The sequence below is a fragment of the Monodelphis domestica genome, chromosome 1 (assembly GCF_027887165.1).
Source record: "Monodelphis domestica isolate mMonDom1 chromosome 1, mMonDom1.pri, whole genome shotgun sequence".
NCBI lineage: Eukaryota > Metazoa > Chordata > Mammalia > Didelphimorphia > Didelphidae > Monodelphis > Monodelphis domestica.
In genome coordinates, this window is record NC_077227.1 from 263409717 (window position 1) to 263425328 (window position 15612).

Sequence of the window (15612 nt, forward strand, 5' to 3'; positions counted from 1 at the left end):
AGCAAGAATGGGGACCTCAGATAAGGTTATAAAACATAAATTTGTAGCAGACTCAAATCAGTTGTATGATTTTCTCCATCTTTGTTCAGTAGCCCATGAGCAAAGGTGACATGGTGGGAGTGATTCAAGGCTGAGGATTGATAGGTAATGTAACTAGGGATATAGGAATTCAAGAGAAGAGGACAATGTAGAGTTGAAGCCATACCCCTGGTGGCCCTTTAGAAGAGGAAAATATTCTCTAAGGAGCACTAAAGACAAGAGATAATTTCTAAGGAACATTAACTTTGGTAGTGAAGATGGAGTTAATGCTCTCCTTTTTACTTAGGAAGTCCCACAAACCACTTACTAAAGGACTGACTGCCCCCTGGGCAGAGCTAAGCAAATTTAAAGACTGCAATTGGTCCCCATAAAGTAGAGGAAGGCACAAGAAGTGACCTTAAGAAAGAGGCTGACACTTCCTTTCAGGAAGTCTTCAGGCTGAATCTGGAGCATGGGAGACCAGGGACTCTGGTAAGATTGTTCTTCGATCTTTTCCTTTTGGAGTCATTGCTTGGGTGAGTGAAAAGCTGACTCCTTTCCTAACTTCTAGAGAGATTAGTTACCTGAGAGGCCTCTCCATATTGGAGGAGGTTGCAAGGGTATTCACCACTAGGCCCTCTAGTTGAGGGCTAATTAGCCCTGCCTGGTTTGAGCCAGGAGCCAGGGCAAATATTCAGTGTGTTAGGTTAGATATTTTACTCTACCCTCTTTCACATTTCTCTACTTTCACTCTTCCTCTTTTTTTTTGTAAATAAAGCTGCTAAAGAGTCATTTTGACTTGAGCTGTATTAATTATTTTTTAATTGGTGACCACATTCTGTTATATTAAGTCCAATCATAAATTTAATCCCTACAGCAGTAAAGATAGCTAGCTATGGAATAAGAACCCAGTACTTAATTACTTCTCATTTCTTGTCTGGGAAAGTGAGGACAAAGACCAATTGGATTTCTCTCTTTCCACCATCACTGGCAGGGAGTTGGTCTAGGGCACTGATGGCAAACCTATGGCACAGGTTCCAAAGATGACATGCAGAGCATTCTCTGTGGGCACATGGCCAACCCTCACCAGACTCAGGAGGAGCAAGCTGCTCCCTTCTCTCTTTCCACTGTACCTGACAACATTTTTTCACATCTCCTGCCCCTCTGCCCAGCAGTCCAATGGGAGTGCAGATGGGGGTAAGGTGGGCAGCCCACAGGAGGCAGAGTACTCAGGCCATTCCTCTCCCCCTCTCTAAACCTGCAGAGCACATTCCTCACTTCACCCAGCTGTCCAGAAGCCCACGGGGGGTGGGGGTGGGTGGAGTGCCCGGCACTTGATGGGGGGGGAAGGGGCCCAGCACTTAATCTCTAAAAGGTTCACCATCACTAGGCTAGGGAATGAGAGTAGGAGATGAGTATAAGGAGTATGATGCCCGTGAATGTTGAAAAAATTTCAGTGCATATTGGGAGTTAAGTTGTGGAAAGGAAAAAGCCTAAGTAGTACAATTAAGAGATTCATCTAGTAGAGATGGTGCATCCAAGAGGAGAGGATAAGGATATCATGAGAAGAAAAATGTTATTGAATCTCTATAGTACAGGAGGTGCAAATTGCTTATTGCAATCTGTGTTACTTACATTTGTGCCCCTCTACTAGCATAGTGTGTGTATGTTCTTCCCACTAATACTTTGCAAAGTTGTGGAAGAGTGAATCAAAGATTTATGGGGAACATTTTGTTAATACTCTTTTGAGGCCATCTTAGTAAATGGCTTTGCTTTGAGACAATTTTGTCTACTGGTTAATTAAAGGTAAGCAGACTGGTTAGGGCAAAAAAATTTACAAGTTCACATACTCTGAGTACTTTGAACCAGGAGGTAGACATTCCCCAACCCCTAAGAATCTCAACTTATGAGTACAAGTTGGAGCAGTAGTTTCAGAGGCTAATTCATTGGTGTAAAGATTAAAATTTAGGAATACGGGGAGAGGGGGAGACTGAGGCAGGTAGAAATTAGTTTCTCTCTGCAAGGAGTATTATTTTTTTTGAGGTTTATTAAAGGCTAAAGATTAAGAATATACAAGTAAGAAACATGTGCCTAGGCCAGAGGCCTAGACAAAATAACCTCACATCATGGAAGAGCCGCCTCTGCTCCAAAATGGAAGTCCAAAAAAGCCCCTCAAAAGCCTTTGAATGAGCTTAAATACCTTCTCGATCTCGGCCCAGGTGAGATTACAAGGCCTTCTGGGGAAGTGGAGCAAAGGCTCATGGGGATTGTAGTCCTGTATTCGAGTCTATTTTTCACATTGGTTTGCACCATCCTGGCCTCTTCCCACTTCAAAAATCTTTAATGGTTCCTCACTGACTACAGTGATTGCCTTCTAGCTCCCATACCTGACAGTGCAATTATCTCTACAAAGGGGTCCCCAAGCTTTTTACACAGGGGGGGCCAGTTCACTGTCCCTCAGACCATTGGAGGGCGGGACTAGAAAACTCAAACCCTAATCCTAAATGGGCAGAAGTATACACAGTGCAGAATCCCCTCCCCCAGATCACCACTCATCATGCCAACATCTTCCATTGTGCAACCACATAATCCTTTACGTAGTGCTTCATTCTAAGGCACCTCACAAAGGATTGTGTCATTGGAAGTAGTACTATATGTGAGACCACGCTTTGTGGCGCCACCACATACAGTGCTCCTCTTACTGACCATCAATGAAAGAGGTGCCCCTTCCGGAAGTGTGGTGAGGGACAGATACATGGCTTCAGGGGGCCGCATGTGGCCCACGGGCTGTAGTTTGGGGACCCCTGCTCTACAATCTTGTTTCTATCAACTTTTCCAACACTATCTCACCTATAATTCCTCTAAAGTATTCTCTGGTCAAAATGGGTAACAATGGCATGTTATGTACATTTGTGCCTTTGTTCATACTATTCTCCTTACCCTGGAATGCCCTTCCCATTCCTCTGCCTTTATGTTCTATCTTTCCTTTGAGGTCCAGATTTCAGGAACCAATTTCCTTTATTGGATTATCCCTAAATGCCACAAGCATATATAGTATATATAGTACCTTAGAATGTGGCCAGAAAGGACTTTGGAAATTACTGCAACTATCATCTTGTATTTCTGCTGTACTGCCATCCCTGGCCTTAAATTTGGCACCCCAGCTCTGGCTCTGAGACCTTATGCTCCTAACTGATAAGAATTTGCCATATATGTAAGTGTCCCCAGACTTTCCACTTAAAAAAAAAAAGATTATTACTAATTGCCTCAGATCTAGATGATGAGAGTTAAAGAATTTGAGGGCAGGAAGGGACCTTAAAATTCATTTCAGCTATTTTCCTGACATTTTCCTACTTTTCATCCATTTCTTTCCAACCAATTCCCTATTCTCTTCCTACAAGATTAATCAAACCAACACTACCATTCCTTACCAGATTAAAATATTCTTCTATAGCCACCAGTGCCCCATAAGTTCCATATTGGAATATTGGTTGCAGGTAGAAATAGAAGCCAGATCTCTTGTGTGGCTCTCTCAGAGGGGAGAGAAGCCACAAGGTAGGAAGATAGAGACAGGATAGAAGTTTTGGATACCACGAGGGGGATGACGGAGTTCAATTAGAGATATGAGGTGGTCAGAATGAGTCTTTATTAATTATCAATGAGCCACAGCCAAGCTCTGATCAAAGGACCATTCCGTAGGCTTTTACCAGTCCAGAGATCCATATTTAATACCACACAGGTCAGAGAGATGAATAGAGAAAGATTAAAGATGGAGCTGGCCAAGCTCCTGCAAGGACAGCCATCAGCTAGCCTGAAAGAGGAGAAGAGAGAGAAGGCGGAGCCTGCTGGGCTAAATATAGTTTTTGATATGCAAATATACACAGTACATAGGGATGATTCTCATTGGTTAATGACAAGGCATAGGTGTGGTTTCTCTTAACCAGGTGAGAACAAAGAAACCTGTTTTCCCGCCGAACCTGGGAGAAGCTGGGGTCAAGGGTCAGAGGCCTTCCCAGCCATGTGCAATACTGAGCATGCTCAAGACTGAGCATGCTCTTTTAAGGCAATCTGCACATACCCACTGTTCCCCTTGCCCATAGCTAGGCGTGGACTGCTACATCTTCACTATTAGTCTGGTATTTATTCTGTCATATTGCCTTATACCTCCCTCTGAAATCACATAGCATTTATTGTTTGTAATATTCATATGACCCTGGATAATATATTTAAGACATATCTGAAAATGTTCTTCAATTGTTAATTTTTATTACTATTCTCTGGAGTTGCCATTTTCTCCTATAACATGAAAATGCAAGATTAGATAGATGGTCTCTGAAGTAACTTCTAGTTGACCAGCATATAGGCTAGCTATTGCAAAGTATTATAAAAAGTTTTATTACTTTTGTATTTGCTTTTATGGTGTTATCATTCACATCTGCAATTTCATGCCAATACTTGGTAAAGAATACAACTTCCCAATTTGGAACTATGCCTAACGGGCTCTAAAACTATGCCTAAAGGGTCTTTCTTTGATCCTGCAATACTGTTACTAGAATTACATTCCAAAAAGAAAAAATAAAAAGGAAAAGGACCTATTTGTTAAAAAATATTTATTATGGCTCTTTTTGTGGTAACAAAGAATTTGGAAGTTGAGAGGTTATCATTTGGGGAATGGCTAAACAAGTTGTAGTATATGATTGTGATGGAATATTACTTGCTATAAAAATGATGAGCAGGATGATTTCCAAAAAATCTGTAAAGTCATACATGAGCTACTGTGAAATGAAGTGAGCAGAAGGAGACAATCACTATACAGTGACAGCAAAAAATTTTTTGATGAACAGCTATGAATGTCCTCATCATTCAATGACTTAGTGATCCAAGACAATCTGAGAGAGGCATGTTGAAAAATACTATCTGTCTTCACAGAAAAAAATCTGAAAGATGGAATCTGAATATAGATCAAAACATACTAAATTTTATTTTTTTGGTTTGAGATCTCTTTCACAAAATGACTAATATGGAAAAATATTGTATGTGACTACACATGTAAAATCTATATCAGATCAAATACTGTCTCAGGGATGGGAAAAGGGTAAGAGGGAGATATTTGGAACTAATATATTTTTTTAATGTTAAATTGTTTTTACATCTAATTGGGGAAAAAATATCAAAGAATACAGCTCCCTAAGTATAATCCTAGAACTATCCAAAATGAAATAGTCTACTTCCAAGCTAAGATGGTGGCAGGGTAGAAGGAAGGACCAACTCTCCTCATAAACGACCAATACAAAGTGTCACAAAAGGACAAAAATCAAAATAAGACAAGTGAAGGGGGCTCAGCCACAGGACACAGTCTTGTAGGTAGGCAGTTTTGGGGTATTTCCATGCTATAAGGGGGTAAAACTAGACCTATTAAAGCATGAACTGATCACCCTTCCCCATGCTACCTACTGTGCCAGAGTCAGAGCAAAGGCCTGGGTAATCTCTAAATTCTCGGGTACTGGCTGAGGGCACCACAGACTTACCCGAGAGCAGCATAGGCCCTTGGCAGCAAGACTTGGGACCTGAGGCTGAGAAGCACAGAGTGCCTAAATAGGGCAGATCCAGGCTATCAGTGGCAGAAATCAAAGGAGACTGGAAAAATAGCCTCAGGGCAAGACTCTTTAAAGCCCACTCCACCAAGAACTGCCTGCCCACCTCACTCAGACTTCTGGCTGAGAACCCAAGGTAATACAGAGAGAAAAATAAGCACAGGCACATTTGGAGCATTGGAGCAATGGCTACCAATGTGAAGGAATAGCAATCCACAAGTACCAAAAGAAATAAACAGAGAAAGCCTTTGACCCTGGGTAACTTCTATGGAAAAAAGGAGCAAAGTTCAGGGGCAACAGCAGAGAGAGACAAACAATCAAATACATCCAAATTTTTCCAAAAAATAAAAATAAAAAAGGAAATTGGTCACAAACTCTCAAGGAACTCAAAATGGAATTGGAGAACCAAGTAAGAAAGATAGAAGAAAAATAGGTAGAAAAGTGGAAAATAGAAATGCAAGTAATTAAAAAAGAAATTAACAGTTTAAGAGACAGAATCTCCCACTTGGAAAAAGAAGCCCAGAAATCACATGAAGTAATAAGCAAATTGGAGACCAGAATTGACCTGCTGAAAGCCATGAAAAGCAGAATAGACCAAATCGAAAAGAAAATCAAAAGACCATAAGCTGAAAACCAGTCTTTAAAGACTAGAATTGGGCAAGTAGAAGCTACTGATCTCACAAGACAGCAAGCAAAATGAAATAGTCTGCCTTGGGAGAGAGAGCAGGTTTTCCTCTCACTAAGGTCACTAGAAAGGGTACATTTTAGTAAGGTTTCTTGTTCAGGTACTGGGGTTTAATAATGTTTATGCAGATAACTCTCCAATCTATATGCCCTAATGTCTTCTCTGAACTTGACTACTGTATTATTAAATAAATGTATGCTAAATATTACCTCTAAGTCCCACAGTTATCTCAAATTCAATATATCCAGAAACAGGACTTTTCTTTCTTTCCCAAATCCCCATTTTTGTGGTGGCACTATCATGCTTCTAATCACAGAGGTTCCTAATCATCCTTGAATCTTCCCTCTTCCTTAATCTGTTTATCAAATCTGTATGGTCAATTTTACCTCCACATCTTTTATCTGTCTCCTTATCTTCATTTACACAACCTTAATTCTATTTTCAACTCTCACCTAGATAATTTTATGATTTTTCCCACCTCCACTCTGTCCCTTCTATAATTTATCTTCCATACAGTTGTCAAACCAACTTATTCATAAAACACAGATATGGCCATGTAATTCCCTACTAAAATATCTTTAGCACTCTTTATAAAAACAGAATTTCCTTAAATGCATAGCTCAGGTGTCACCTCTTACATAGACCTTTCAAGATGCCCCCAGTAACTATAAACCTTTCTCAAAAGTTTATTTACTTATTTGTGAATCTTGTGTTATGTTGAAATGTTTGCCCTCCATCCCCATTTTCAAGTTTAATGGAACCTACTTAAAAGCAGAGACTATTTTGTCACTGTAGTCTCAGGGCATATTATGAGCACTTAAAATTTACTGACTATTCTTTCCATGCCTATCTCTCTTCCTAACTTTTCTGTATCTATTGAGAGTATCACTGCCCCTTGCATTTTGTGAATGTGAAAATCTCTTCCCCCTTTTATGATTATAATAGTATTAGCCTTTATGATTATTTTTATAATATAATCATTAGTTTTGAATTAATAGTCAAGTAATATAGTTAACCTGAAATGATTTAGAAGCATAAGGTAAGAAAAATACAGCTTGGTATTAAATCTTGATGGCAGGCACTTAGACCTTAGGCCTGTAATCCAAATGTTCCTACCAAACCCACCACATCCTGATGGGATGAATGATTAATCACAGGAGGTACAATGACATAGATAGATAGTCAGACAAGGGATATTTAGCCCTAAAGGTGTACTGACCTAGATTTGCTCCCAGCTTAGGTGACTTGTTCCTAACATCCATAAGAACTGTTTGTATATCAGACCCTATCCCCTTATTTTCCAAGAATTGTAAAGGACAGGCCTAAGAACAGATATTGAGTACCACCCATAAGTGATAATTCTGTACTTTCCAGCTTACATAGCATCTGCATCATCACTTAAGTCATGTCCATCCAGAAGCTGTATATTCATACTATTCTGATTCTAGCTATATCCCATATCTGTCTTGATCTGACACTGGATAATCAGATTTTTGTGTATAAAAAAGGCCATCTCCTAAGTGTCTCTGGTCTTGGCCAGGCTTTAATTGTGAGACCAGTCCTCTTTCAATAAACTGATTTCTTTTTGGCTTGGAGACTTTGTTTCTCTTACTGGCATTTGTGCTAAGAGAATTTCCCCACATTTTACTCAGGTTTGTACTTGTATCCATACTTGACTCCTCATTCTCTTCCATTCCCATACTCTCCATGCTATTTCTCTGCTCAAGAAGCTTCCATGGCCCACAATTGCATTAAGATCAAATGTAAATTTGTATTTAGTATTTATAGCTCTTCCAAATCTGCCTCCAACTTACCTTTCCAAAGTTGATTATACATTACTTCTGTTGTTCTGGAAACAATGCATTCCATAATGTTTGGTCTCAGTAGTTCTAGAACTCCATAATAAATATGAGGGTATGTTTATTATTTGTTAGGACTTTTAAGTTGACAAATGCTATCCTAATGAATGGATGCTACTTACTAGAAAAATATTAAAGTGATATTCTAAACTCTAAAGAAAGGGCTCTCTTATTTTTCCTCTAAAGAGCAAGTTTCCCTTGATAATGGAAAAAGCTAGTTGGAGACAAAATAAAACTCCTTAGTGATACTCTGTCCATTTTTTGTTAATCTATGCAATTTACTGCAGTCTCACCATGTATGCCTTATACTTCTCAACTGTGGGAAAGATTTCTCTTTTCAGATTTGTGCTAATGCCCATCTTAGTTCAAGTGAAGTAATTTTTTGTAGCACTCTGTTTCTACTGAAAACTGATTTCTATGTCCTAAGAAGAGGTAAAAAGGAGCCAACAAGTCTATGCTGGTGCCTTCATTTAACCAAATACTATCCTAAGACCCCTAAAAACCAGAAAATGAACATTTCTAATGTGTATCAACGATGAAACATTTTTAGGGAAAGCTTATGACCAGCTCTGAGGGGGTGCTGACAAGTAGGTGTGCTATGGGTGCTAAGGGTCCTATACAATTTGAGGAACACGTATGTTGAGGGAAGTTCGGCATCTAGTAATGCTAGTACTTCAACTAGGGCAGTGTCCTTTTTGTGTGACATCTCTCTAGAGAGCTCTAGGGGTTGACTTGGCTGTTGGAATTGATAACCATAACACTTCTGTTTGTCCAGACAGCTTGTGAAAAAACATCCTAGGTTCTACTATCCAATCTGTAATTATGTGTAGTATTGTGGAGAGGAAATTTTTGGTAGCTATTTGTGGAGCTGCTAGTATTCTAATTTGTTCTTCCTCTGGTGTGAGAATTAGTTTATGACAAAAATCACTCATTTAGGGGGCAATTGCCAGTATCTGTAAGTAGCTGGTCTTGTTATTGCCCACAAATGTACCACTCCTATGTTCAAGAATTTGGAAATCCCCTTAGACTATAATCTTCATTTCTCCCTCAGCTTTCCCATACAAAACCCTTCTTCCACACTATACCCTCCAATCCCTTAATACTGCAATCCTCTCCCAGGACATCTCCCCTGAAATAGTTACTCTCTCCTTTTTTTCCCCATCTTGAGACCTTGGTGAACCAATTCAAATCTATATAGTTCTCCTTTCTTGAATCCCCAATCCCCTTATCATATTTCCACTTACCCCATGTCAAGTCTCAGCCTTGAATCACACCCACCTCCCTCCTACACACCTACTGCTGAACAATGAAAAAAAAATCACGTAAGGATTCTGACTGGGTCCCCCATAAATTTGTTATACAATCTCAGATGGACCCACACTGCTATCAAGCAGTGATAAGTCTCTTATCAACTCTTATTATCTCCACAGAGATTCTTCCAAATCTTTTCATCTCCCCCCACTCAACCTTACAAAGCTCCCTCTCATTCAACACTCTCATTAGAGAACCTTGCCGCCCTGTGAAAATCGAGGCCATTTGCTGTGAGTTCCCTCTCCCTCATTTATCAATCGGATGCCTTCTGCCATTTATCCCCTACTTCATTTTTGTCTCATGACGTGAAGTGGCCTTATTCCTAACCAAAGCTAACCCTTTTACTTCATGTTACCTCAAATCACATCCAACAGACTGCCCTTCTTCCTATCCTCACTTGTTCACTTTTCTTTTTTTAAACCTTGCTCAGGGTCACACAGCTAAGAAGTGTCTGAGGCCAGATTTGAAACCAGGACCTCCCATCTGTAGCCCTGGCTCTCTATGCAATGAACTGCCTACCTCTCCCAATTTGTCTTATTTTTAATCTCAATCTCTCTCTCTGACTCTCTGACTCTCTGTCTCTCTCTCTCTCTGTCTCTCTCTCTCTCTCTCTCTCTCTCTCTCTCTCTCTCTCTCTCTCTCTCTCTCTTTCTCTTCTCTCTCTCTCTCTCTCTCTCTCTCTCTCTCTCTCTCTCTCTCTCTCTCTCTCTCTCTCTCTCTCTGTCTCTCCCTCCCTCCCTCTCCCTCTCCCTCTCCCTCTCTCTCTCCTGGTTCATTCCCTCCTATCTACAAACATGCCCATGTCTCTTCCATCTCTGCAATCATCCCAAATCTCTTCTGATCTTTTTAAACTCCTTGAAAAGACAATGTACAACAGGAAACTCAACTTTCTCTTCTCCTACTCTTCCAATCCTTTAAAATCTGGCTTCTGATATTAATATTTCATTGAAACTGCTTTCTCCAAAATTGCTAATCTTAGTTGCCAAATCCAAATGACCATTCTCCTTGACCTCTCTGAAGCCTTTGACACTGTAGATCACTTCCTCCTCAATACTCTCTTGAGGTTTTGGGGACACTATTCCCTCATGGTTCTTGTCCCATCTATCTATCTGTTTACTCCTTCTCTATCTCCTTTGCTGGATCCTTTCCCAGATTATGCTCTCTAATCGGAAGTGGGCTTCAGAGTTCTGTCCTGGGTTGTCTTCTCCCTCTCTAAATTACTTCAGTTAGTGATCTCAATACCTTCCATGGATTTAATTACTATCTCTGCTGATGATTCTCAAATCTACCTTTCTTGCTCATCTCTCTGCCAACCTCCTTTCAGACATCTTGAACTACATGTCCAGTAGACATCTAAACTCAGTTATGTCCAAAACTGAACTTCTCTTCCCCTAAAATCTTACCTCCTTCCAGTCCCTCAGACTCACAACCTTAAAATCATTATGGACTCATTATTATCTCTCACCTCTCATATCCAGGCTGTTACCAAAGCCTGTTGATTTCACCTTTGCAACATCTCTCCTCTGACACTGCCACCACTGTACTAAGCCCTATCACCTTATATCTGGAATACTGCAATAGCCTGCTGGTAAGTATGCCTCCTTCCTCATTCTATTCTAACCTGGACATTTAGCTTATAAAATGATTTTCCTAAAGCACAGTTCCTATCATGTCACCTCTTCCCCCTACTATATAATAAACTCTAATGATTCCCTATTGCCTCCAGGATCAAATACAAAATGCTCCGTATAGCATTCAAAGCCCTTCATAAACTAACCACATTCTATCTTTACAGTATTCTTACACCTTACTCTCCAGTAAGAGCCACTCCACAAAAAATACTCTATCTCTTGACTTCCGGTATTCTCTCTGCCTAAAACCCTCTCCTTCACTATGACTCGATGGCCTCCCTGTCTACCTTTAAATATCAACTAAAATCCTACCTTCTCCAGAAGGCTTTCTACAATTGCTCAATTCCAGTGCTTTCCACCTTCTATTTCCTATTTATCCTAGATGTAGCTTGCTTTGTATATATTAGTTTGCTTGTTGTTTTCCCCATTAAATTATAAGCTCCTTGAGAGAAGGGACTGTCTTTTGCATCTTTTTCTATCTCCAATGCTTAGCACAATGCCTGGCACACAGTAGGCACACAATGCTTATTGAATGATGCAATCCTTTAGTTTTTCTAATTTATTTTATCACTAATTTATCTTGGAAATCAATTTTAGTAGGTATTAATCCTACACACACATATACTTAATTTTACATTTTTTACATTTACAATTTTACAAGGACAGTTCTAATCTGAATGGAGTATTTGAGATGGACAAAATCTACTAAATTCTATCAGCAAGCCACACACAAAACAATGACAAAATAGTACAATATATATGTTAAAAAATACACAGGATTGTACAATATATACAAAATATACAAAGCAAGCTACATCTAGGTGCTTTAAGATTCAATAACTCCTGTGTGCTAGGAATCACAAATATTGTTATCCCATTTTACCATGGAAGAAAAAGGTTCAAGTGTTAACAATGACTGGTCACTGATCATGGAGCCATTAACCACTGGAATCAGAATCTCAATCTAAGCCTTCTGAATCCAAGTCTAATATTCTTACCTCCTCTACTTTTTTGAGTTTTTTCCTGGGAATAGCAAAGATTCCAAAGCACAATCTAAAACTTGATTTTGAAGGCGAGTATTCGCTAACAACTAAAATCTTTAAAACAAAGATGGCTATTTAATGAAAGGAATATAAAGCTTACCCTAATAAGTTTATGCTAGAAACTACAATTTTAGAACCATAACTTTTCAAATTTGCTCAAAAAGAAAGACTTTGTTTTACTCTCACTAAAAGGTACAAACTTTTAAATCTGTGTTGTTCTCAGGATGATTAAAAATGACAGAAAAGATAATGATGATAAGCAAGTATCAATATAGTACTTTCAGAGGATTACCTAAAGATCAAATGAAATAATGTATCCTAAGTAAGCATTTTACAAACCTCAAGGCAACAAATAAATTTCTGTTCCAATGATAATGATAATACAGGTGACTCACAAATTTCTAACAATCTCCATTTGCAGATTTCAAATTTTAGGAACAATGAGAAATAAACTGGTCGTGTAATTTCTAAACAATCTAAAAACAGTCACAAAATCTCTGAAATTCCATTGTTATCTTCTCCCAGGGTATCAACTTTGTAAAATCAGATATTGTACTAAATTTAAAATGTCTAAATAGATTGAAAAATTACAAAATACCTTAACTAAGCTAATTAAGGGTACATTAGAAAGCATATGTTACTTTTCCAGTTTTAAGAAATAAGTGGAGAGAATTTAATTTGAGCTTTATCTTGCTAAAAGGGAACCTTTTAGCACACAAAAGCTAAATTGAACTTTATATCATTTAACTTAGATCAGGGCATGCAGAACACTCTCTGTGGGCACACATACCATCTCCCCCAACAGAGTTAACTATTAGAAAGGCAGAGCTGCTCCCCTCCCCCTCTCTACAGTGCTTGACATTCCTCACATCCCCCACCCCTCCATCCAGCAGCCCAAATGGAGGGGGGGGGGGGGGGTTGAGGTGGGCAGCTCACAGGCAGCAGAGCTGGAGGGGAACAAAGGGCCTGGGGCTCTCTCCTCCCAGTCTCTACACACTGAAGACATGCTTCACTTCACCCACCCCTCTGCCCAGCAGCCTAATGGGAGTGCTTTCTCCCTCTTAGGGTGGGGGGCAGGGTGTACCCAAGACTTGATGGGGGGGAGGGCCATGTCACTCAGTCTGGGGGTTGGGGCAGGGCCTCGGTACTCCATCTTAAAAGGTTCCCCATCACTGACCTGGGGCATAATACTATAGTAGTTTCCTATGTAGTTAAGTTTTCAAATCATGGTAAATTATCATCAAATACTTGAAGGGAATTTAATCATTTAAATGTTTTCAATTTTTCAATACAGAAAAGATCTGAAACCTATGACTTTAAAAATGCTAACTTTTATTAAGGGCAATGATAATAAAGAAATTTTAAAAGAATGCATTTTCAGACAAACTGAGTGCAGATGTCTCTGATCAAGCTATAAATGGGTAGGAAAGAAAAATCAAATGATGTAGAGGTTTTCAGCAATGAATGCAAGGAATGGCTAAGTACTTGAAGCACTTGCCTTATGGCCCTGATGGCAACATTTTTAGTGGTGGTGCCCATCCCACTCCCCAGACCAAATGCCTCCCTCAGAGGTGGCATGCCCTGCTCCACCCCTTTGCCCCACTGGGGAGAGAGAAAGTACTTCTATTGGGCTGCTGGGTGGAAGGGTGGATGATGTGAAAAAATGTTATCAGGCACAATGGAAAGGGAGAAGGGAGTAGCTCTGCCCCAGTCCTCTGCCTTTCTAGTAAAGAACTCTAGAGTGGGGAGATGGGAGGGAGGGCAGCTGAGTGCCCACCGAGAGTGCTGTGTGCCATATGTTTGCCATAACTGCCTTATGGCATAGTTTTGAGGATCAAATGAGAACTGATGTAAAAGTGCTTTACAAACTTTAAAGTTCTATGTGTCAATTCTGATGCTGGTTAACTAAAAGTATGTAAGTTAATTTATAACCATTATGTCTTTAAATTTTAGAAATTTATTAGTAAGAGAAAAAACAATACACTTTTATTTAGTGCAGTTTTCAGGTTACAGAAGGTCAAGGGGGGTAAACTTGCACAGAAAAAAGTAGAGTGATTCGATAATAGGGAAGAGATTTGGGAATTGTTTTAGTAGAATAGCAGGGAGGGAAACCCAATTAAAAGAAGTTAGCAAATGAGTCTGCCGCAGAAATAACTGATGAAAACTATTCTATCAGTTTGAAAGTGAAGGAGAGAATAGAGTATGATAGCTTGAGAATGGAATGATAAAAAGACAATTGTTTTTGGAGAGTGGAGATCCTGGCATGTTTAAACCCTTACCTTCCATCTTAGAATTAATACTGTGTATTAGTTTCAAGGCAGAAGAGAGGTAAGGGCTAGGTAATAGGGGTTAAGTGACTTGCCCTGGGTCACACCTCTAGGAAATGTCTGGACCAGAATTGAAGCTAGAATCTCCAGGCTCACATTCCATTGAACCACATAGTCGCCCCAGGGCAGGTTTTTAAGTTGGGGGGAAAAAAGACTCAATGGAGGCATACTTGAAGATGCATAAATGAAAGATGTGTAAAATCATGGTGAAGAAAAGTAAAGATAGGTCTGAGGGTAGAGGGAGAGGGAATGAGCTCTAGCTAAGGCTGAATTACACTTCTTCCTTTTGAGATTGTAAGGATGTAACTGGAATGGGAAGTAAGAGGAGTTAGGGAGAATCTTTTCAGTAAGTAGGCAAAAAGTCATATGCTGAGAATGAAGGGAGAAGGAAAGTCTGAGTCTTCAAGATGCCACAGTCTAGGTTTCCTGACTAAGTGACCTCTCCACTGTACCTTGCTGCCTCATGTCAGAAGGACTGCAGGTTTAATTGCTACTACAGATAAAATTAAACCAAGATAAAGGCTTTAAATACCAACAACTCTTACACATTTTCACTGTGACAAGTATCTGCATGAACTGGTTTGATATATCTGGAATCCTACCCATGATATACAATTACAAAGTTTATTTCAACTCATTTTGGATTTAGTTTTTTTACCTTCAAAATCTTATTAAGAAAGTACTGACTACAAATCATTTCAGTGAACGGGATTCAGAAAATCTGAAATTTAAATTAAGAAATCACTTAATACAGTCCTCTCCTTTACTTCTAAGATCTATCTGGAATAAAAAGCTCTTTACCAGCCTATCCCTACCACCTCACTAGATTTAAGACTTACACATTACTCCCCATACTCTATACTACAACCAAATTGGCCTACAGCTTTTCTCATGCATAATGTGATGCACTGTCTTCATCTCCCAGGTCCAGGTTTTTGCAGTGTTTATCTCCCATACCTGGAATGTGCTCCTTTCTAACCTTTGCTCCCTGGTTTCCTTCAAAACTCAAGTATCACCTCTTAGAGGAAGCATTTTCTGGTTCCCATGGCTGCTAGTATCTTCCAATCCAAGATTTCCTTGTCTGCACTATGGACACACACTCAAGTCACTCACAGGTATGTGGCATTACACCGTAAGATCCTTA

The 15612-nt window shown here is 39.6% G+C and overlaps 1 protein-coding gene across 9 annotated transcripts in view; it reads right to left on the reverse strand.

Annotated features, from left to right (window-relative positions):
• Positions 1-15612, reverse strand: part of TOGARAM1 (TOG array regulator of axonemal microtubules 1) — a 96228-nt gene that overhangs the window by 77205 nt on the left and 3411 nt on the right. The window lies entirely within an intron of this gene.